This window comes from Elgaria multicarinata, chromosome 9, assembly GCF_023053635.1.
Source record: "Elgaria multicarinata webbii isolate HBS135686 ecotype San Diego chromosome 9, rElgMul1.1.pri, whole genome shotgun sequence".
NCBI lineage: Eukaryota > Metazoa > Chordata > Lepidosauria > Squamata > Anguidae > Elgaria > Elgaria multicarinata.
In genome coordinates, this window is record NC_086179.1 from 77,002,999 (window position 1) to 77,025,604 (window position 22,606).

Consider the following 22,606-nt stretch of genomic DNA (forward strand, 5'->3'; position numbering starts at 1 on the left):
ATTTCTCTTCTTTTTTTAACAAAGGGGAGAGGGGCTAGATCTGTGCTCCAGCTTTTTAGTTCCTGTTCTAAATGGACTTTCACAACGATGTGAATGAGTATTACCAATTTAACCTTTGATCAAAAAGAAGGTGAAATTAACAGGATTTTTTCATATGATTAAGTAAAATTGACAATGTGCCTTTATATTGCAGGAAAGGACATTTACAGTATTGTAAAGAAGGTATAACATTGAAACCAGTGGAGGAGGGGAATACAAAATGAAGAAGCTTTGACAGGCAATGCCCCTAGCATTCTTCTCAAGGTACAAAAATGTCTTGTGAGGATTTTCTATCATTGTAACCAAGACATCATATGTGCCATACAGAATATTAATATCGATGTTTCCCCATCCCACCTCAACCCCATCCCATGGAGCTGGCTGGCAGTCTGGTCTGAACATTTGCTTTCTTTTGGTCAGAATGCCAACCAGTAGACATGGCAATGATGGTTAGCAATTAATCGTTTGCTGTGTAAACTGGAAAATAAATGATAGGTAACAAACGGAGGGGCTATTCCAAGACCAATGATCTGATGACAAATCAGATGTCAGATATGTTCATTGTAGAGTCCTCTAAGCTGTGGTTAACATTTTCAGTTTTCCAATTTCCAGAAAAGAAAATTTAAGCCATTCATTGCCTTGTACCTTATTTTACATATACCATTATTTTTTAAAAGAGCAAATATCTACAAGCTCTGTTGCTCTCTCTCTCTCTCTATATATATATATATCTGCCATCTTCCCTCTCAAGCACAGTCTGTAGATTGCCCAAGAGGCAATTTTGTGCATATTCAAGACCTGAAATACAAACTGCTTTGATTCACCTCCCCCAATGCATGACATTAAGTCCATTTTATGACTGGGTGAGCATAATTTTTAGCATCAGGTTTCCAGTGATTGCTCACAGTGAGAGATGGAGATTTGATTTCTACAAATCCATCCTCACCTCTCCATTTTCCTTTCTGGGAATTTGCTGCTACTAGGATATCTTTTCAAGAGGTGTTTTGCTAGAGAACATCTTTTTAAAAAATGTATTAGAATTGGGCCCCAAATAATCATACATCTGTTTCCACAAATTCAAGGGGTCTTAGGGTCTGTGTTTCCATAACAGCACCCCTCCTCCCATGCTATATACAAAACATGTTTAAAAAGGAAAGGAAAAAGGAAAGGAACCTCTCGTGCAAGCACTGAGTCATTACTGACTCTTGGAGGGACGCCAGCTTTCGCTGACGTTTTCTTGGCAGGCCTTATAGTGGGGTGGTTTGCCGTTGCCTTCCCCGGCCATTATTACCTTTCCCCCAGCTAACTGGGTATTCATTTTACTGACCTCGGGAGGATGGAAGGCTGAGTTGACCCGAGCCGGCTGCCTGAAACCAGCTTCCGCTGGGATCGAACACAGGCCATGGGGAGAGTTTCAGCTGCAGAAACTGCTGCTTTACCGCTCTGCACCACATGAGGCTCGTTTTAAAAAGGAAACACTTTTGAAAACTAATTGTGATATAGTGGGATGAGAAGATTATGTTCTTCAAGTGAGAAAATGTTTCAAAATCTCACTGTGCATGCCCCAAGCCCTAAAGCGACCCTAAAATCCTTAAGAGGTTAAACATTTTTAAAAAATGGTCTTTATTTTTATACAGTACTGATGGATTTCTTTATTTCTTTCCATTTATACTTTCAGAATGGCAAATTCGATATAAGCACATTTATCAGCATGTGGGGAATGGAACATACCCTGGTCATACACAAATCCAACGTCACCAAGAAGTCAAAAGTACTTCAAACAAGGGCTGGCTTGATTCACAGTTCCACAGGCTTTGCAGAGCATTCCCCATTATTGATATAACAGTGGCAGCCCACTTTACTGTGGCAGAGATCAGACCCTAGGTCCCAGAGAAATGAAGGGGAGAGGAAAACAAGATGGCCTGTAGATTGAAAACAACAGCAACTCGTTCCTGCTGCTGCCGCCACCCCGGCTTAAAGCTGAAGATCAAATTACACTTTAGTCACTTTCCACTGTGGCTATCAAAAAGACATTCCACAAGGTGATCCACCCACCATACTTTCAGGGACGACATGATCAAGGGCTATAAAATTATGTTTGGTGTGGAAAAAGTAGACAGAGACACATTTTTCTCACCTTCTGATAACACCACAGCCCGGGCCAAAAGAACATACAAGGAGCCCTTCTGGATCAAACAAAAGCCTTTATTTGGTCTACCGTTCTGTTCCCAAAATAGCAAATCAGATGCCTATGGGAGGCTCATGAGCAAAACATGAGTCCAAGAGCAGCCTCTTGCCTTGCTGCCAAGCATCTGGCATCCAGAGCCATATTGCCTCTGATATTGGAAGTAATATATAGTCATCATGACTAGTAGCCATTGTTAGCCTTATCCTCCATGGCTAGAATAGAGAAGGGTGTGATCACTGTTGAAGGAAAACTTTGAATGTGAGCAAACCTCTTTGGCGGAAAGCACAGAAAATACCCATCAAATTATTTCAGTTGTTCCAATGAAAATAACTGTGATGGGACCTCATCAGCTGGGAAAGTCTAGGTCCTTCTCTTCCCTTCCCGCCTCTCCACCCCCCAAAAAGGATGGTTATTTTTGCAGTCTAGCTTATTTACATTTTAAATAATGGAACGCTTACCCAAGACTGCCAAGTTCTTTCATGTTGCTGCTTTGCGTGGTGAGAATATTAATAACATTATTCATAAAGTCAGGAAGGGTGCAGTAAAAGTGTCGCCACATATAAAACAAAAGAGCATCATATAAGGAACAAAGCAAGATTTCCTGGTCCCCAAAAGGTTGGTCTGTAATAACATGGGGAAATTCCAATATGTATATTTAAAGTATATAAATGAAGAAAAAGTTTCTGAATAGTTCTGGACGTAAAACACCTGTGTGGTTATTTGTAATATATGTATGAGTGCAGTTAATTGTGACACACTGAAACACAGAGATTGATTTTGGTAAAGTGGCAACCTCAGTGGAGACACTGAGAAGTTTCATTCAAAACACTGATAGCATGTACTCCATTTCTATATTTCAAATATACTTAAATGGCAGCTATGATAGTGAGATAATCTTCAAAAACAAGAATACGGTTACATACAGTTGGTCTTTATACAATGGAAATCCATAAGTAGGATCCAGACTTACTCATGCTTAGAGCAGACCTGCTACACCCAATGAAAATGCAGGTTGCTTACCTGTAACTGTAGTTCTTCGAGTGGTCATCTATGCATTACTCAGTCTGGATCCAACCCATTGTCTTAAGTAGAATTTCCAGGGTTTGCTTGTTCAACATCTATATACAACAAGGCAATAGCTCGTCGTTTGTTCACACATAAATGTTCATCATTTGACAACTGCAGCATCAAAGTGAAATGATGTGTGAATGAGCCATTACAGATCTAACACAACAGCTAAAACATTCATATCAGCCAGTGCTACTTCAAACATAACATGGTTCACTGCAGCATTCCCTCATATTTAGTTCCCTGTCAACTGTTGAGTAACCAAATGACGGGATGTGCATGCATGTGTGAACAGCTCTATGTCAGACCATTGGGTTTTTTCCCCAGTGGAAACACTTGTATGTGATGCCAGCCATTGTTTGTGCATCTGAAGAATCTCATTTATTACAGCTGCCAGATGAGGTGGGTCAGTATTCCTAGAGCAACTCTTGAGTGATTCCTCTCGCTTTGGGGAAGAAACCCCACAGAAAAACCATGGGTATTAAGAAGAAGGCTAGTCTAAAACTCTTCTTCCTAACTTCTAGTTTTCAATCTGTGGGGAACTGGGAGTGGGGAGGGGAGTGGGAAGGAAAGTTCGTCATTTTAGTTTCCCTGTAGTCTGATGTAGTGTACATCAGATACAGGCTTATCACCTCCATGAAATCTAGACCTCAGTTGTGTTTGGAACTTCATAACTACAAGTTCAGAACTACAAGTTCAACCGCAGCTTTTAAAGCTCAACTAAAAACTTTTCTTTTTCCTAAAGCTTTTAAAACTTGATGTTGTGCAGACTTCTACTGTTACTTTCTACTGTTAGTTTTACCCTACCCTGTGCCTGCTTACCCTACCCTGTACCTGTTTGCATTCTCTTCCCCTCCTTATTGTTTTACTATGATTTTATTAGATTGTAAGCCTATGCGGCAGGGTCTTGCTATTTACTGTTTTACTCTGTACAGCACCATGTACACTGATGGTGCTATATAAATAAATAAATAAATAAATAAATAATAATAATAATAATAATAATAATAACTACAATACGGGACAGAATGGAGGCAATCTGGTTAAGTAGTGATGGGATGCAAGTCCTATGACTTAGGAGATCTGCTCATGAAGAGGGAACCACACTTTGAAGGGGCAGCAGGGCCACACCACTGGCTTTCTGTCAAGGTCATGCAGCTCCCCAGCCCAGACCCTCAATATCCATGCATTGAGCATGGCCTTCTGAGCTGGAGAAACCTATGCATGTAGACTTCTATGTGCATAGGCTTTCATGGGGGCTGGGACCCTTTACCGTCACACCATGCTTACCCTTCAGTAGCTGTGCATCTGCTCTCCATCCTAAAAGAATTAACAAAGTCATCTGAGGACCCACAGACACCAGAGCCCACAAATACTAGTGGTTGATCAACATGGGTCAGTTGAAACCTACTTTGTTCAGAATCCTGTAGAACTTGGCATTTATCCCTATTAAATTTCATTCTGTTGTTTTTAGCCTAATCCTCCAACCTATTAAGATCACTTTGAAGCTTGCTTCTGTCTTCCAGGGTATTAGGTATCCCACCCAATTCTGTGTCATCTGCAAATTTAATAAGTGTTCCCTGCACCTCCTCATCCAAATAATTAATAAAAATGTTGAAGAGCACTGGGCCCAAGACTGAGCCCTGCAGTACCCCACTCATTACCTCTCCCCAGTTTGAGAAGGTATCATTGATAAGTACTCTTTGAGTCCAGTTCTGTAGCCAACTGTGGATCTACCTAATAGTTGTTCCATCTAGCTCACTTTTAGCCAGTTTGTTAATCAGAATATCATGGGGCACTTTGTCAAAAGCTTTGCTGAAGTCAAGATATATTATGTCCACAGCATTCCCACAGTCCACAAGGGACCCAATCAAAAAATGAGATCAGATTAGTCTGACACGATTTGTTCTTGAAAAATCCATGCTGGCTTCTAGTAATCACTGCATTGTTTTCAAGGTGCTTATAGAATGACTTCTTTATAATCTGGTCCAAAATTTTCCCAGGGATGGATGTCAGACTGACGGGTCTGTAGTTCCCAGGTTCCTCCTTTTTGAAGATAGGGACATTAGCCTTCCACCAGTCATCCTAAGGCTAAGTTACTGGCAGTAAGAGTTTTAAGCTAAACCATGTTGCTATTCGAGGTATTTTTGCCCTGCCCCCTTTGACTTTGGCTCCACCCACCACTGGAATGTGGCCCCTGAAAGCTTCTCCAGAATTGAATTTGGCCCTTAGGTTGAAAGAGATTCAACACCCCTGGCATAACCCTTTGCCAGATTCACTGGACCACGTTTCTGGACCTGGTGTGTGAAAGTCCTTTAAGATACCAGGTGATACACATTTTAAAAAAGGAGGAGAGGCAGACAAAAAACTGCCAACATCAGTAGTCAATGGTCCTCTGAAACAGGAGAGAAAGGTAGAGAAAATATATATTTCTAAAATGTTCCTGAGGTCTAAAGAAATAAGGAAGAAACAAATGTCAGTCGGGCCCAGTTAAAAGATGATACATGGTCCATAAGAGAAATCCAGGGGGCTCCTAAGTAGTCTTCTAGATGCAGTTAGCTGCATAATTTTGCAACTCCCGTAAATTAGGGAGTTGAGAACTATCCCCAGAAGAGTGCTACCAGCAGTGCAGCCCAATGAACTATAAATACTGCCTGAGTCATTCACAAAAGCATTGCCTATGAAGATTTGCATAATGCTGAATGAATCAGATCCCCAGTGGAGAAGCTTTTACATGAAGAATTACAATGAGACTGGTGGCTCAGGCAAGCCAGCTAAGGGGCACTTTATTCGTTTTCCCCTGGTAGTGGAGGCAGGAACGAGCAGGAGGCAGCAGCGGTAGAAGAAAATGTGGGAGGAAGAGGGGAGGGATTAAGACCGATGGGCTGGCATGCTTGTCTGACAGTACCATTGCAAAGGCGGGCTTGCAGCACTGTGAACATGGCAGTGTGCAAGTCGTCCTTTTATATTCTAAACCTCTCCAGCTGAAATGGAAGAATGGAAACAGCAAAGAAAGGGGGACGCTGCCTGCAGAACACTCTCTGTCTCTTTCCACACTGTTATTCATGGCTGATCAACCCTAGCCTCTGGCAGTGGGTATGGGAGCAAGCCTCAGGTTTGCGCATACAGAAGGACACACCAACTTGTACAATATATGGCATGTATACCCCACCTGCACAATCCACATACACTCCATTGGATGGTGGAAGTACGTAAAGTTCTACATGTTGTGGGTGTTGTACACAAACCAGCCAGATTCTATGCATTTGGGCAGAGTATTAACTAGGAACATGTTGAAAGATTACTGAATTGCAGTTGCAATTAGATGGGGATTGGTCAAGGTGTTGACAAATTTGATTGGTATCTAGAAGGTCCATCTTGAATCACTGACTGGTCACTAAAAGAAGACCAATGTGTGAAGGCCCTGATCAGATGATTGGCCAGAGGTTCTAGCCAGGATCAAATAAAAGTCCTTCTGTCAGCTGGAGAGAGTTGGCTGTTGGTTGGAAGAGGTACTGAATACCAACGTTCTGTTAGAAGTTGGCTTGAAGACCAGAACTGGTGGCTGAGGACAGCAGGGAACCATGCTGGGAGGTCATGGTGAATGTTCAAGCAGACAGTGGAGCCCAGCAAGAGAAGGTTTTGAGCAAACGTCTGACCAGAGAGAAAACATCATCAAGCAGTTCTTGAAACATCTGTGCCTTAGCTAGATGGGGCAAAATCCCAGGGCGATCCCCAGGATCATCCCTGTGCATCCACATGACGCACAGGGAATCCTGGGATCTGGGAGGGATGGTCCCTCCCTTGCCCCAGGATCTCACTCTACCCTTTGAGCTCGTTTTTTCTGTGGTGCAACGCTGAGCCCGAGACCGCAGAATGTGTGGCCAGGCATCGCGGTTTGTCCCAGTTACTCGTGGTTACTCGCAAGGAGCCAGGACCTGCGCATGGGGTGCAGAGCTCCTCAGGAGTACTGCACCCGTCGGGGGTGGGGGTGGGGAAAATAATTTTTTTAAAAAAGCTTACGTTTTGTGCAGAAGCGCTCGTGTACATCTCCCCCTTTAAGAAAAAAACACAAAATGTTGGGCGCGATGCCTCTCCCTCTGAGGTCGTCGCACGCCGTCCCACTAGACCAGTAGGTCTAGCTAAGGCCCTGAACTATTGTAGAAGTCAGGAGCAGCAAGGAGAGCTTGAGGCAGAGGAAGACACTGCTATTCATCTCTGTTCCTGGCTGTGAGTCTTTGACAAGGGGAAGATCAGGGGGAATGGGTTTGAGGATAAAGCTAACCTAGCAGGGGGAGACTCTCTTAAATGTTAAGAAACAAAACATGTTGTCATGATCAGGCCTATTACCCTTAATGTCGGGGAAGGAGTTTCAGGCTATCCATTAGAATCAGATTCTGAACCAGAAGAAACAGCACTAGAAATGTACCAACCAACACAGGAAGTGGTGGAGGAGATTATCCCAGGCTCTTCAGGAGCCAGGGATGAATCTTCACCAGACTTTATCAGAGAAAATGCTAACAACTCAGAGTCTGTAGGAACTCAGCTTTCCTCAGAGGGGGAAGGGACTTCAGAGTTGACTTATCCCAGAGCCCACCACAGACTCAAATGGCGGAGCTAAAAGAAGGCGAGAAGCAATCAGCTTGGGAGATTCATTCAGTATGCATCACATCTGAATGTACAGCAATGTATGCCTGCTTCAGCTCTGAATATATGGACATTGTAACAACAACATATATGGACATTGTAACAACAACTGAAGGAATACAGCACATTTATGATTTGGGGTTTTCTTTCTTCGTTTTTTTTTTTTTCTTTTTCTCTTTTCTGTCTCCTTTCTTCCTTTATATTTTCTCTCTCTTTCTCTCTCTCTCTACTTGATTAAGCTTCCTTCCCCTAGAAGTTGTATTAATCAACTTTTTTTTCCCTTTTTGTATATTATACATTTTCACATAACTGTTGGTTTGATATTAATTGTTAGGGGATTGTTTGTATTCATTCCTTATTTTTGTATCACTTTAAATAAAAATAAAATAATTTTTAAAAATCTAGCAGCTTGGCTAGCTTCTTGCCAAAGGCTTCTTCAGAGGAACACTCCCTGAAGTAAAGTGGCTCAGGGAAAAAAACTTCCCTTTTGTTGAAAGGACAATTGTCTAGCATAGTTAGCCAAAGTTTTAGCCTAGAGGAAAGTTCCTAGTGTTTACACTCGCTTCAGGTGTGAAGGGATGTTTATTTGCTGAATAAAGTTTTGTGAATTATTTGGCAGACCTCTTTATTGTCTCATGTCGCAGTGGGAGGGCTTGGAAACACAACACATATTTAACCCTGTACACTTCAGTAATCTCATTCTACCATCTAAAAAGCATCTGTTCACTAACGTATGCAATCAATTTCCCTAATGAACATTTCAGGGCACAATCCTATGCATGTTCAGACAAAAAAAAAGTCCTACAACTTCCAGCATTCCCCAGCCAGTGTGGTGTAGTGGCTAAGGTGTTGGACTGGGAGTTGGGAGATCCAGGTTCTAGTCCCCACTCAGCCATTTATTTATTTATTTATTATTTTTTATTTATTTATTACATTTTTTATACCGCCCAATAGCCGAAGCTCTCTGGGCGGTTCACAAAAATTAAAACCATAATAAAGCAACCAACAGCACAAATACAAAATACAGTATAAAAAGCACAACCCGGATAAAAACCACGCAGCAAAATTGATATAAGATTAAAATACAAAGTTAGAACAGAAAATTTAAATTTATGTTAAAATTAAGTGTTAAAATACTGAGAGAATAAAAAGGTCTTCAGCTGGCGACGAAAAGAGTACAGTGTAGGCGCCAGACGGACCTCTTTGGGGAGTTCATTCCACAACTGGGGGGCCACAGCGGAGAAAGCCCTCCTCCTAGTAGGAAGCCATGGAAGCCAGCTGGTTAACTTTGCACCAATCACAGACTCTCAGCCCAACCCACCTCACAGGGTTGTTGTTGTGAGGATAAAATGGAGAGGAGGAGGATTGTGTACACCGCCTTGGGTTCCTTGGAGGAAAAAAGGTGGGATATAAATACAATAAATAAAATTTGTAGGATTTTTTCCCCTGTCTGAACATGCATAGAATTGCACTCTAATTCCCCCCATTGTACTAGCTCATCTCTAGTTGTAGCATCAATCCCATGCCTATGCCACAGGAAAGAAGCTACTGGCTTTCTATAAAGTACAGAGGGCTTATTTTGGTGTAGTTATTCAAGATTTTATAATTAATGTAGTATTCCTTATCTGATGTCTATCTGAAAATTATATCAGACATTGGTGCAGGGTGCTCCATAGATCCCATGCCTCAAAGGTTGGAAAAAAGAACATAGGTGGAATAGTCACATTGGGGGGGGGGGGGTTTACACATTCAAAGAATAGAAAGAAGTTCTAATCATAACTGTAACTTTCAGGAATGGTCATCTTGGTGTAATTTCTTGTTTTAAACAAGGTCCAAGAACTATTTCAAATCAGCAGGACAGGGAGTCCCTAACAGTGAATTCTGAAGCACACACCAAATGATCAACTGGGATTTTTCAGGGAGGCTATTGTATTTATTTTGATTTGCGTTGATTTGATTTGTGTATCGCCCAACTGGCAGTTTACAATCGTAAAACCAAACAACAACCAAAAAAATGAATAAATAAATAAATAATGCAAGTATCAAATAATAATTAAACATTAAAAATATTTCAAAATATGGAGGTGCCAGCAATTAAATTAATAAAGCAATAAATTAAATGCCTGCTTAAAGAGGAAGGCATTAAAATACGTACAGTAAAGGTGCCAGGTGGCTTTCCCTCAGAAAGGCATTTCAGAGGTGGGGGGGAGCACTACAGACAAGGCCCTTTCCCTAGTAGCCACCAGCCGTTACCATTGTTGGTGGTGGCACCCAGAGAACAGCCTTTGAAGTTGATAGCAGGAGTAAATGGAAGAAGGTGCTCCTTCAGATAGACTAGTCCTAAGCCTTTTAGAGCTTTTAAGGTCAACACTAATGGTTTGAAATGTAGGGATGTGCTCCGCTTCTCTTCGGAGCGGAGAATCAGGAGTGAATTGGCCTGATCCGCCTTGCCCAGAAGCGAACCGGGGTCCTGGAGAAGCATGGCGAAGAGAAGAGGCCATAGGCTGCATTAGAGGTTAAAGCCCCCCCCCAAATCAGGGGCTGATGGAATTTGCTTGAAACTTGCCATGAATGTGCATGTGCCTGCTTCCAAGTTGTTATCTGTCAAAATATCGGAGAAAAGCCCATTTCTGAAAATAGGGTGTCCGATTTTCAAAAATTCCCCCAAAATCAGTGGAGGCTTGGATTGGCTTGAGGCTTGGCATGCATGTGTACATGTGCATGAGGTGTCATGGTGCCAAATTTGAGGTTTCTAACGTTAACAGAAAAACAGTTATAGGCTTTTTTGGATTTCAATGCAAGCCTATGGGGGGAAAGCAGAGCTCCGATCCGGATCCGGAGCTTCGCAGTGAACCTGAGCGGACTATAGGGAGAGCAGAGTGGACCCGATCCAGAAGTTGTGAATCTGGAAGAGAAGCGGATCGGGGGGTCCGTGCACCCCCCTATTGAAATGAGTGCTGAAACTGACTGTCAACCAGTGCAGTTGACAAAGCACTGGAGTAATATGAAGTTTTCGGAGGTAACTCCACATATTAATTGTAATTGTATTAATTGCATTGTAATAATCCAGGAAGGAACTAAACTGGCTTAAAACTGATATACTTTTGTTGTGCAGATATGCTCTCTGATTTTTAAACACCCCACCCCCAAGCACTTTTTAAAGTTCTACTATTTATTTATTACATTCATATACCGCCCCATAGCTGAAGCTCTCTGGGCGGTTTACAAAAATTTTGTCAACTATACGGAATCCTTAAATATTTCACCGCTTCTTTGGTGTGACCACTTTTTATCGTCTCACCTTCTATACTCTACCTATCTTTCTGCTTTCACTTTGGCATTTCCAAGTTAGCTTGTCTTCCCAGTGTAGGTTTCCCTGACTCAAGCTTCTTTTTATCTCAGTTGTAGGCCTGCACCTTTTCTTCCTTCAGTATCTCAAAACTTATAAATTATTGCAGAACATATTGCAATTTTCCTCACACTGCTTCTAGTTGTAGAGAATGCACATTGACTTTAAATTTACCACACTGAAATGTCATTCCTTGATTTCTAATTTTCGAAAGGGTGGGGAAGCAGAACTCTAAATCTGAACTCACACACTCTTGCTTTTTCCTTGTGTGTATGTATAGACACACACACACACAGAGAGAGAGAGAGAGAGAGAGAGAGAGAGAGAGAGAGAGAGAGAGAGAGAGAGATTTGCTTGCAAGAAGTACAGATATTTCAACTAGTATTCTATTTCTTATGTATCATAATCACTGCCTTAAGTTCTGCAATTTTTATATTTTGTTTATGGGGTTTCCCCCTTGACCATATATGTCCAAATGCTCTTCTCTGGTCATCTCAGTTACTGCAAATTCCCTATTTGGAGCAATTTAGATAGGAAAACAGCCCGGGACAAAAAGGGTTGAACACACACACACTCTCTCTCCCCACCCAAGCATTGCAGCTCTGATCAAATTTGGAAGCCATTTCACCTCTATTAGAATAAAAAGAAGAATGTTGGGTGAGCCAATCATGGACCTTGTTTAACTTGGGAAAAGGCAAATAAGGGGAGACATGATGGAGGTGTACAAAATGATGCACAGTGTAGAGAATGTGGATAGGGAGACATTTTTCTCCCTCTCTCATAATATTAACCCAGGGTCATCCCATGAAGCTTCGTAGTGGGAGATTCAGGACAGGTAGGTGGTGGAATTTTAGGATGCTTCCCCCACACGATCTAGCCCCAGCACATGCAGAAACTAGCATGACACCTCTCTCTTTACCATATTATGTGTTTGGCAAGCATGGAGAGTATTTTATGTGGGGGAGTATTTAAATATCCATTCTCCACCTGCAGGCTAAAATAGTACAGTCTAGCAACAAATGCATCAAGTGGGGCTTCCATTTACTTGCTTCACTTCCAGATCTATTCCAAGTGTGGAGCATGAATAACAGGCATAGAAGAAAACAGCTTGGGGGCTCTGATGTTTTGTGGCTGATACTTCATGAGTATCCGAATAGTAGCCAATGTTGGCGGTTTGACAATTAAGCAGGCTAAAATCACCCTCCAGACATCAGAACAAAGAAAAAAAATCTATTCAAGCTGGAATTACCTGTAGTGCTTCTTTAGATTTGAGTTTTTTCCTAGTCCATATTGATTTTCTACAGAGCACATCCAGTACAATGTTAGGAAGAGTTTAACACTAGTTGTTACTAGAATGTAAAAACATAATGACCAGAAGCAATGGTTTTTCAACCTTTAAGGGAAGTATCCTATAAGTAAGACTTCTTTATCGACAGAACTATTTTAGCCAAAACACCTGAAAAATATATTGATCACACATGAAAAGTCTGATCTAAAGTCTCCATAACATACTTCATACTTTTCTTGAAAACTTCACTAACTGTTATCAAATTGGTTCGAGTGTTACAATAAAAGGTGTAGATGTGAAAATATGATTTAGAGTCCAAATGTAATATTCAACTGTGCCCCTGCACTAGTGCTAATAAACGTTGCACTACCATAAAACAACACTTATGCAACATATAGTAATGGTTGCCAGGTCAATGGAGGGAAAGCATCAATTTGCTGCCGAAATTTGGCACCACCACCAAAATTTAGCAGGTTTTTCCTATTGTCCTAGCAAATGCTAGTTATGATTTACACTAGCACAACAACATCAGCACTAGCGCAGTGGCACAGTTGCATACTCCCCCAAAGCACTGCAAACAGAACAAATCTGCAGTATACCAAAGCCAATCTCTATTACAAATGTTGCTAAAATCCTGTTTTCTGAATAGTAAAGGGGGGGTCAGTGTGGGCTGCTGAATATGAACCCAGAACCTCAGGTCTCAAGATGGAGTCAAGCCTAATGAGCCTCCTTTGAGTCTAGGGTCTTCCCAGCCCTCAGAGTCCTCTTCAGACACAGAAGGAAATGGGGGTGTACAACATCAGCCCCTGGGATTGGCAAGCAGTAGGAAGCCCCTGGGCTTGGCTAGCTCTGTATAAGTACTAGGAGCCTGGCCTTCTGCCTTTGCTAGGCCAATAGTGCAGTGCTGCTGCTTGTCTTGCTTCAGACTCTATGTTTTGGAGCTTCTACTTCAAGCCATTGACCTCAACGATCCTGAGCTGATAGATACAGAATAAGATGAGAGTATGACCACCTACAGCAGCTTGAAGAGAGCTAGATGTGTGCATCCAATGCATATCCAGCCAACGCAGTCCAGTTCTAAGAATATTATAAAAGCTGGACTGAGGACTTCTCCCTGCCCACACCTCATGCAGTATCCATATTCATTTCCCACAGTGCCTCTCCTCAATGAGCTACTTCCTGCACAGATAAAAGCCAATTAAAACCTAATAAGAGTGTTGTCGTATAGCACAGGATCCTGACCACCCTCTCCTCCAGTGAGAGGAGCAGGCGAAAGACTCAGATGAAAAGGACAGCATTTTAAAAGGCAGTCCACAAAATGGCTACACTGCTAGAGTATGTGGCAACTATGTGCCATGTCTTTTTCCTGATCGATTCTCCATCCCTTTCATCCTGAATATTTCTTGCAGATTGCAAGCTTTAGATGGTAAGCTTGCAGGAAAATGCTTTCTAATTTTTATACAGAGCCTAGCAATGGTAGGTGGCTTTATAAAATCAGCATCAGCATCATCTTGAGATTTTTATGGAAAACAAAAGGATGCATTGTTTATTATCATGCACTTTTAGGACCCTGTGATGTTATCAATAAATTATGTGTTTCCTTAACACAGAAATATTGTTCTCTACTAATTGTGAACATAAAGCACAGAAAAAGCATTATAACATGTTTCATGCACACAGCTTTTGGAAATAAGAGCACTAAATTATGCTGGTGTATTATTTTATCTAGCTACGTACAAAACTGTTTTTGCAGCAATGATATATTGAATTAATACACTTCTGCAGGCCTGGAATCTGAATCAGTGAGGTATATTTTATTGTTCACTAGGAGAAACTGTAGGCTGCTAAACATGGCAATAATTAATAACCATCTGTTTATTTCATTCCAGTGAATGAGTATGTCACATGTAAACAAGTATATTTTTATGTAATGAGACTAATTTCACTTCCAAGTAGATTGTGTTTTAAAGGATGCTTGAAATTCTTGTAAACATTTTACTCAGGTTTGCATGAGTTCTAAGCTCCAGAACACAAAACCATTCCTTTGTACTCAAATAAAAGATAGCACTGGAAGACATCACTTCAGTTTGCATCACACCTGCCTCCCAATTAAAAATAAACTAAAAAGACTCTCAAGAAATAAAATAAAAATCAGGAGGGATAGGGAGCCTGGAGGGCACAACAAGATTGCCACCATATTGTAGATCCCAGACATAACACATCAATACAGAGGGGGCAGCCAGAGAAGAGATTTACCATTGGTTAAAATGGGGGAAATGTGTAAGAAAGGGAAAGGGGGAGTTTTAAAGTCTGACATCCTTAATGGACAGTCCTATTGGTTGTCTTTACTTAAAACTGTGTCCTATCATTGCATCTGTACCACATGCTTTGTGGTATATGAGTCCCTTGATTCTCCAACAGTTCCCTACAAGCCTACGGTGACCATATGAAAAGGAGGACAGGGCTCCTGTATCTTTAACAGTTGCATAGAAAAGGGGATTTCAGCCGGTGTCATTTGTATATATGGAGAATCTGGGGAAATTCCCTCTTCATCACCACAGTTAAAGCTGCAGGAGCTATACTAGAGTGACCAGATTTGTGAGAGGGCAGGGCACCTGCAGCTTTAACTGTTGTGATGAAAAGGAAATTTCACCAGGTTCTCTATATATACAAATGACACCTGCTGAAATTCTCCTTTCAATACAACTGTTGTATTGAACAGCGAGTAAATCCGGTAGCCAGGAAAAGCGGCGGACCTGGCTACATGCCCGCAGTCCCGGCCTCGGCCCAACCTGAGGCCGGGACCATGGGAAGATACAGGAGCCCCGTCCTCCTTTTCATATGGTCACCCTATACAAGCCCTACATTCCCAACTCACTCCAGATCCAGATGCACATGCAGAGATGCTTTCTACCCTCTTTCGAGTTTTAAAAGGCAGCTTGGGAATATGTTGGAAAGCCCCACAGGAAGACCCCTCCCCCAAAAATTGCTCTAATACAAATTTGCTGTTTCCCCTGAGCAAATGAAGAGGGACCTTAACTCCCCATATTGCCTTTAATACTCTGAGCATGCCAGAACAGCAGCATAATACTATTAGTGGAGAGCAAGGGAAAGTAATTCTCTTCCGCTTTATTATTGAATAATATTGACCTACCTTTCTGAGTGATTGGGAGGATAAAACGGTAATGCAGTTTGCAAATTGAAAGTGTTATTAACATGACCATCATCATAAGATCCAAGTTTGTGCAGCTCACAGGATAAAGCCCAGTTCATGCCATATTTCTTGACCATGTTGTGGCCATTATACTCACAAAGTGAACCAAACTGCAAACCCAGGTAGATCCCAAGAAGACCCTATCCATCCCAGTCCAGAAATAATCCAGGTCTATTGGATGATGATGATTTCAGATATCTTGTCAGGTCCACTGCAGATGGTGTGATGTGTATGTGTATATATCTTTAAAAGGACTACAGCTGCTAGCTTCTCTTTCCTTTCTGGAAGCCTGGATGAAGCTTTTCTTCTCTTTGTGTGTGTCTTGGAGCCAGGCAATCTGGTGTTTAGCTCCTCAAGAGCTAGGGCCTTGCTAGACCTGTGTGATAATCCGGAGGAGAGGAGGGGCGATCTCGCGTCAGGAATAATGCGAGATCTCACCCTTATTCAGACGGGAGCCGCGACGAGCTCTGGAGGAGACCCGTCGCGGCTGCCATTTTTTTTTTTTTTTTTAAGCAGCAGGAGCCACAAAAGGTAAGTAGGGTTTTTTGTTTTTTTAATTCTCCGTTCCCGTCCACCTGCCCCCCACCTGCAAAGTCCCATCCTGCCCACACCCACAGGTCCCGTTCTCCGTCCTTGTCCACCCCCCACCCGCAAAGTCCAATCCCCCCTGATATTCTCACCATAGCCCTGATGTCTGCAGCGCTCCTGTGGAGCACTGCAACCCGTCCGCCACTTTTCCCGGCTACTCTGGAGTAAATCCAGTAGCCAGGAAAAGCGGCGGACCTGGCTACATGCCCGCGGTCCTGGCCTCAGCCCAACCTGAGGCCAGGACCATGAGAAGAACTGCGCTACCAGCGGTTCCCGTTAGTGTGGTGCCAGGGCGCCGGGACCCCTGCGTGAGGCTGGGATCCCCTGTGCGTCGTTTGGACGCACAGGGACGAGCACAGTCCTCGCACCAGGCTAACGCCTGGTCTAGCAAAGCCCCTAGTCTCCTCTCATATATATCAGAATAAAGAGTGCTGTTGAGAGATCTTCTGAGGCAGAATCTACACTACAGCTTTAAAACAGTTTATAACAGTAGTGACAAGTGTTGGGCCCCACTCCATATACAGTTTTCAAACTGTTTTAAAGGTGTCATATCCTGGCCCGGGTCTGAAGTGTATTGCCCAGAGAGCTAGGTCTAGGGGTGGACTACAAATTGAGCAAGTAAACTCACCCCCACATTAACCAACCCCAAGGGCTTTTCAGATGAGTAACTTCTAGACTCAGGCCTACTTATTAGGCCCAAGCCAAACTTGGCACATCACTAAATCTTAAGTGATACTATCAATCAGTTTGGCCTGGCCATCACCGCAGCTGTCTTGCCTCTGTAAAGGATGCATCCGCCTTGCTCCCATGGGGCAGCAGCAGTAACAAATATGGTCGCTAATGTGGGTTGTTATCATGGCCCAGGCCTGCTGAGACTTGCCTCAGGAGAGGGGCTTTACCACTTCCATTGTCCAGAGATTCCCCTCAGGAGCTCCTTCTGAAGTATCTGTGAATGGAGTAAAGATTCCACTTCTGAAATCTGTTTTCTTTCCAAATTTCAGCAATATCCCTAATCCCTTCAGAGCACAAGATTGAAAAATAATGCAATTTAGACAGCCCTTTGCTTTCTGGTTTATGAGACCCTCTGTTGAACACATACAGTTTAGTAAACTGTAAGGATTGGAGGATCAGTGCAGCCCAGACAACTGAGATGCAGTTCACCAATTACTTTTGCAACATTGAGGCTGCTTTCAGCTGGTCTACATACCAGCCATTTTGATATGGGCAAGCTGTTTGTATCCAGCAACTCACAAGGGAAATGGGCCAATTTTCATTGTGCCGCCTCAAATCTTCCCTTAAGGAGAATTGCACTGGCACAGTGCCCTGAAGTGTTAGAATTTGCTGCCTAGTGAAATTCACCAATTCTCATCCTTGCTGACATCCAGAAAGCTATGCAAAAACTTGTCCTCAGTGTCTTTAAACAAATAAAGTGGACTAGTGCCTGGCTCCTCAGGACAAAATGAAACCTACATTTTGCACTTGCACAGAAAGACATTCTGGGCACAGCCCAGGGCACATGTACACAGACAGATACAGACACGAAAATCCAACATCATGAAGTTGTCATGAAAGAAAATGGTGTCCTCTTTGAATATGCAGCAATAAATTAAACAGATGATCCAAAATAAACAACACTAGCTGCTTAGTGGATAAACAAAGCAGGAATGAATTTTTAAAGGCAACCCACTTCAGCCCTCTGTAAAGGAGATACTGAAACATTCAGACGCAACAAAATTGTTGGTCCAGACTCAGATCCTTCCATTTTACCATTTGTTTTTTGTACAAAGCCTGCCACTTATTTTCTCTCTCTTTCTCCTGGCCACGTGGAACAAACTAAATATGATGCTAGAAAGTTGACGGTAACAAAGCTTCACAATTCATTTTCAATGGAGATCATGTTTCAAGAGCAGATGAAATGTTCTTTCAAAGAGGCCTGGCTTCGCGTAAGTTGGACCAGCCCTAAATTTGATACAGCAACGTCTTCAAGCAAACAGAAACAGCTCTCTGGGTTGGACACATTCCCCAACCCATCTGTGTGAAACCATGCTTGCTGACAACTCTAGACATGGCCTCAGCTATGGTGCCCTTCCGTAGCCCCAAGAGAGGGGGGTCAGTTTATTCCATTTCCTTAAGGAGAGGCTGCTTCACAAATGGGGGAGGAGCAGGCATATAATTCTGTCTATTGGACTACTAAACTATGTGCTGGTGAGGGAGATGTTATACAGGCTTCAACCTCATGAACACATTTAAGATAATTTAAATTAATTGATGCATTTTTTAAAAAAAACAATCCCAAGGTGCACACCCTGAGAGTCCCCTTAGTATGCATGCCAAGTTTCATATGTCTAGGTTCCATGGTCGGCACTATGGAGTTGACGGACGGACGGACAAACAGACACATTCTCTTTATACATATACATTATACATTATACATAGCATTTAGAGTGAGCTTTTTCAGTTTTCAAAGTGATTCCCATATTTCATTTTAGTGATTCTTGTAACAATCCTGTAACTTGTACTTACCTGGCAGGGGAGACACCACGATCACGAAGGTGGTTTTCCCAGGCTGAGGCTCATCCATTGCACTCTGGGTGTGCTGACCCCTGCGATTTCCCCAAATGCAGGAAACTCGACTGCATAATTTGTGGTAGATTTTTAGTATGTTTTTAGGATGCTTTTCGGATGTTTTTAAACAGTGTATGCCATGTTTTTAATCAGAATTTTATGTTTGTTGTTATTCCCCGCCTCGATCCAGTCGGAGAGGTGGGTAAGAAATTTTATTATTATTATTATTATTATTATTATTATTATTATTATTATTGAGGTTATTATTATGCTCCACATATTACAGGGGGTATAGCTGAGCTTGAAAGACTGGTGTGAAAACTAGACCTCTCCTTTTGGTAGTATTTCTTTAAACTCTTCAGTTCTTCAAATATCTCACACTCTAATCCTCAACATGGCCCCTGCTGCTCCACAACATATGAATTAGGCCCACATACCTACGCCACTTACCCCATAATGAAACACAGCTCCCTCCGGAGAATCAAAGGAGTTGAAACATTTTGTTGCCACATTTCAAAGTCATGTTCAATTTGCTATCTACACTCACTCTCTAGTTTTCTCTTAAGCTTAGCTACTTTCCACATCTTTTGATTCCGCAAACTATGTGTTTTTCCCCATACACATTAGCTTTCATTTCTCCCAGCTGAGTAGCATGTTGCTTTGTTTCGCCTAGAATTCAAAACTTTCTAGCCTTTGAAATGAATTCTGTGTTCTCTCAAGTTCACCAAATGAAAACAGTTGACCTCAGTCCAAAGAAGGATTGCATATGATTTCCAGAACATTTACGACTAAGTATTCAGGGTAAACTGCAGTGGTTTATCCTACAAAGAAACAGAATGGACTGGATTGTTTAGGCAAGATGTTTTAAAATTGAATGCCTTTTTTATTTTTTTGCTCAGTAAAGAATGGCTCAACTCCAAGGAAAATCTTCTATTTCTTGCAGAAAAAAAGCTAATCACTTTTAAAGCAATGCTTCAAAGGGGAATAACCTGGAAAAGAAATGCCTTTTGAAATGTTGCTTTTGGAAAAAAAAATTATTTATTGTAAAGTATTTCTAGACCTTGAACAATCCAGAACATTGGTGTATCCAAGGTATCAGAAAATTTGGTACAAATTGCATTTATTTATTTTTATAGAAACATTTCTCTACCATATTTTCTTCCACCACCATTCAGGCCCCCAAGGCTCATCACAATAATAATAATGGAGTTCTGAGACATTAACAATTGAGAATAGTAAGCACTTCTCTAAAAGAAACCAAATAAAATTAGCAGCCAGCAAAGTAAACACTGTAGACCTATTCAAAGCCTGACTGAATAGAAAATATCTTGACAGTCTAAAACTAAGGGTGTGTACTGACCACAAGATTCAGTTTGGACCCTGATTTGGAAGATAACCTGATACACCTCAGACTGGGGGCTTTGCTAGACCTGCCGGCTTATGCCGGCAGGGAGGCGGGGCCGAGGTGCGCTAACGTTAGTGCGCCTCCCCCAGGCTTCCACACGCACGACGCGCAGGGACGTCGAGTCCCTGCAGCGTCCGCCATTTTTGTTGTTGTTGTTGTTGTTGTTGTTAAAGGGGCCGGGTGCGGCCCGAAGACTCCGAGAAGGTAAGTGGGGGTTTTTTAAACGGGGGGGGGAAGGATGGCAGGGTGGGTGGCAAGGGGGCAGGGCGGGTGCGATCGCGCCGCGCGCCGCCCGAGCAAGCAGGCAAGCGGCACTTGCCCGGGCAATGCCTGGCATGGGGAGGAATTGCCCGGGTAAGTGCCGCTCGCCTGCTTGCTCGGGCGGCGCGCGGCGCGATCGCCCCTGCCCTGCCCCCTTGCCACCCGCCCTGCCCCCTTGCCACCCACCCTGCCATCCTTCCCCCTCCCCTCTCTCCCCCCCCCGGGCCGATGGGCACAGCGCTCGTATGAGCACTGTGCCAGGCAGGTCCGCGGCTTTTCGCGGCTACTCGCGAGTAAGCGAGTAGCTGCGAAAAGCCACGGAAGTCCCTAGACGTTCCCCAGCTCCGGCCTGAGGCCGGAGCTGGGGAAAAGGCGCGCCATAAGCAAATTCGCTTATGGCGCGTTAGACCAGGCCTCAGCGCGGCCTGCCGCTGGATTCCCCTGTGCGTCATGTGGACGCACAGCAGGGAAACCGGGTTGGAAGGTGCGCTAAGGCCTGGTCTAGCAAGGCCCTGATTCAGAGGCAGCTCAGTTTGACTTCGGAGCCAAATCCAAGGCAGTAGCCAGACCTAAGGTTTATCCCAGGATCATCCCAGGTTCGTCCCTGCCTGAGCGCTGGATGCCCTGTGTGGCACTTAGATGAACAGGTTTGACCCCAGGACAATCCTGGGATAAACCTTAGGTCTAGCTATGGCCCAAATCTCAGTTTGGAAACCAAAGCTCCATGACTATCATTAGAAATCAACACGCAACGGTATTTTTTATTGTTCTTTGAAAGAATTGGATTAAATTTGCAAGAATATTAGCCCCATAACTACTCTGTAAAACTACAGAGTGCTATGGAGATTAAATTTAGCTTGTTTTCAAGCTAAATTTAACCCTTTTCATCCTCTGTTTTGACTATGGAGCATCCAAAGAGCCAAATTTAGCTTGCAATCAAGCTAAACTTTGCTATTTGGGTGCTCCATAGCTGCTACAGATGGATTCTTTTCCAGGGGAAATTTATTTAGACATTTGGGGAGGCAACAGGGGGGGGGCAATGGGGCCATGTTCTAAACAGGTCTGGTGCCTTAAAACACCATTTTTAAAATCTCTTCACTGACTGCCAATTAGTTTCCGAGCAAATTATAAAGTGTTGGTTATCACCTTTAAAGCCCTACATGGTTTGGGTCCAGGCTACCTGCGGGATCGCCTTCTCCCGTACAATCTGCCCTGCACACTCAGGTCCTCTGGGAAAAATCTACTTCAGGCTAGCAAAAACTAGATTAACAACTGTTACCCAGAGGACTTTCTCTTCTGCTGCTCCCAGACTGTAGAATGGCCTGCTGGAGGAGACTCATCAACTTAACACGCTCCCTGTGTAGCAGGCACACTTCTGTTTAGTTTTTATTTTCTTGTGATCTTTATATACCCCTGAATACAATAAAATCCCAAAAATTAAAACTTGATGTTGTGCAGACTTCTACTGTTACTTTCTACTGTTAGTTTTACCCTACCCTGTGCCTGCTTACCCTACCCTGTACCTATTTGCATTCTCTTCCCCTCCTTATTGTTTTACTATGATTTTATTAGATTGTAAGCCTATGCGGCAGGGTCTTGCTATTTACTGTTTTACTCTGTACAGCACCATGTACATTGATGGTGCTAAATAAATAAATAATAATAATAATAATAATAATAATACTAGCATTCAAGAAAGCTATAAAGACTGATCTCTTCTGGCAGGCCTATCCAGGGGAATTTTAAGATGTTTTTAGAATGTTTTTAGAATGTTTTTAACAACATATATTATGTTTTAATTCAGTTTTATGTATTTTAGCATTTATTGTTGTTCCCTGCCTCGATCAAAATGGAGAGGCGGGTAAGAAATATTATTATTATTATTATTATTATTATTATTATTATTGTTGTTGTTGTTGTTGTTGTTGTAGTAGTACAACACCTAAAAATGTGTCAATTGGAAACCAAAGTTATAGGCATCAGAAGACAGGCTG

The 22,606-nt window shown here is 42.6% G+C and overlaps 1 pseudogene; it reads left to right on the forward strand.

Annotated features, from left to right (window-relative positions):
- The first annotated feature begins 18,896 nt into the window (after positions 1 to 18,896).
- On the forward strand, positions 18,897 to 19,051 carry LOC134404348 (U1 spliceosomal RNA; annotated as a pseudogene).
- The last annotated feature ends 3,555 nt before the right edge of the window (positions 19,052 to 22,606 follow it).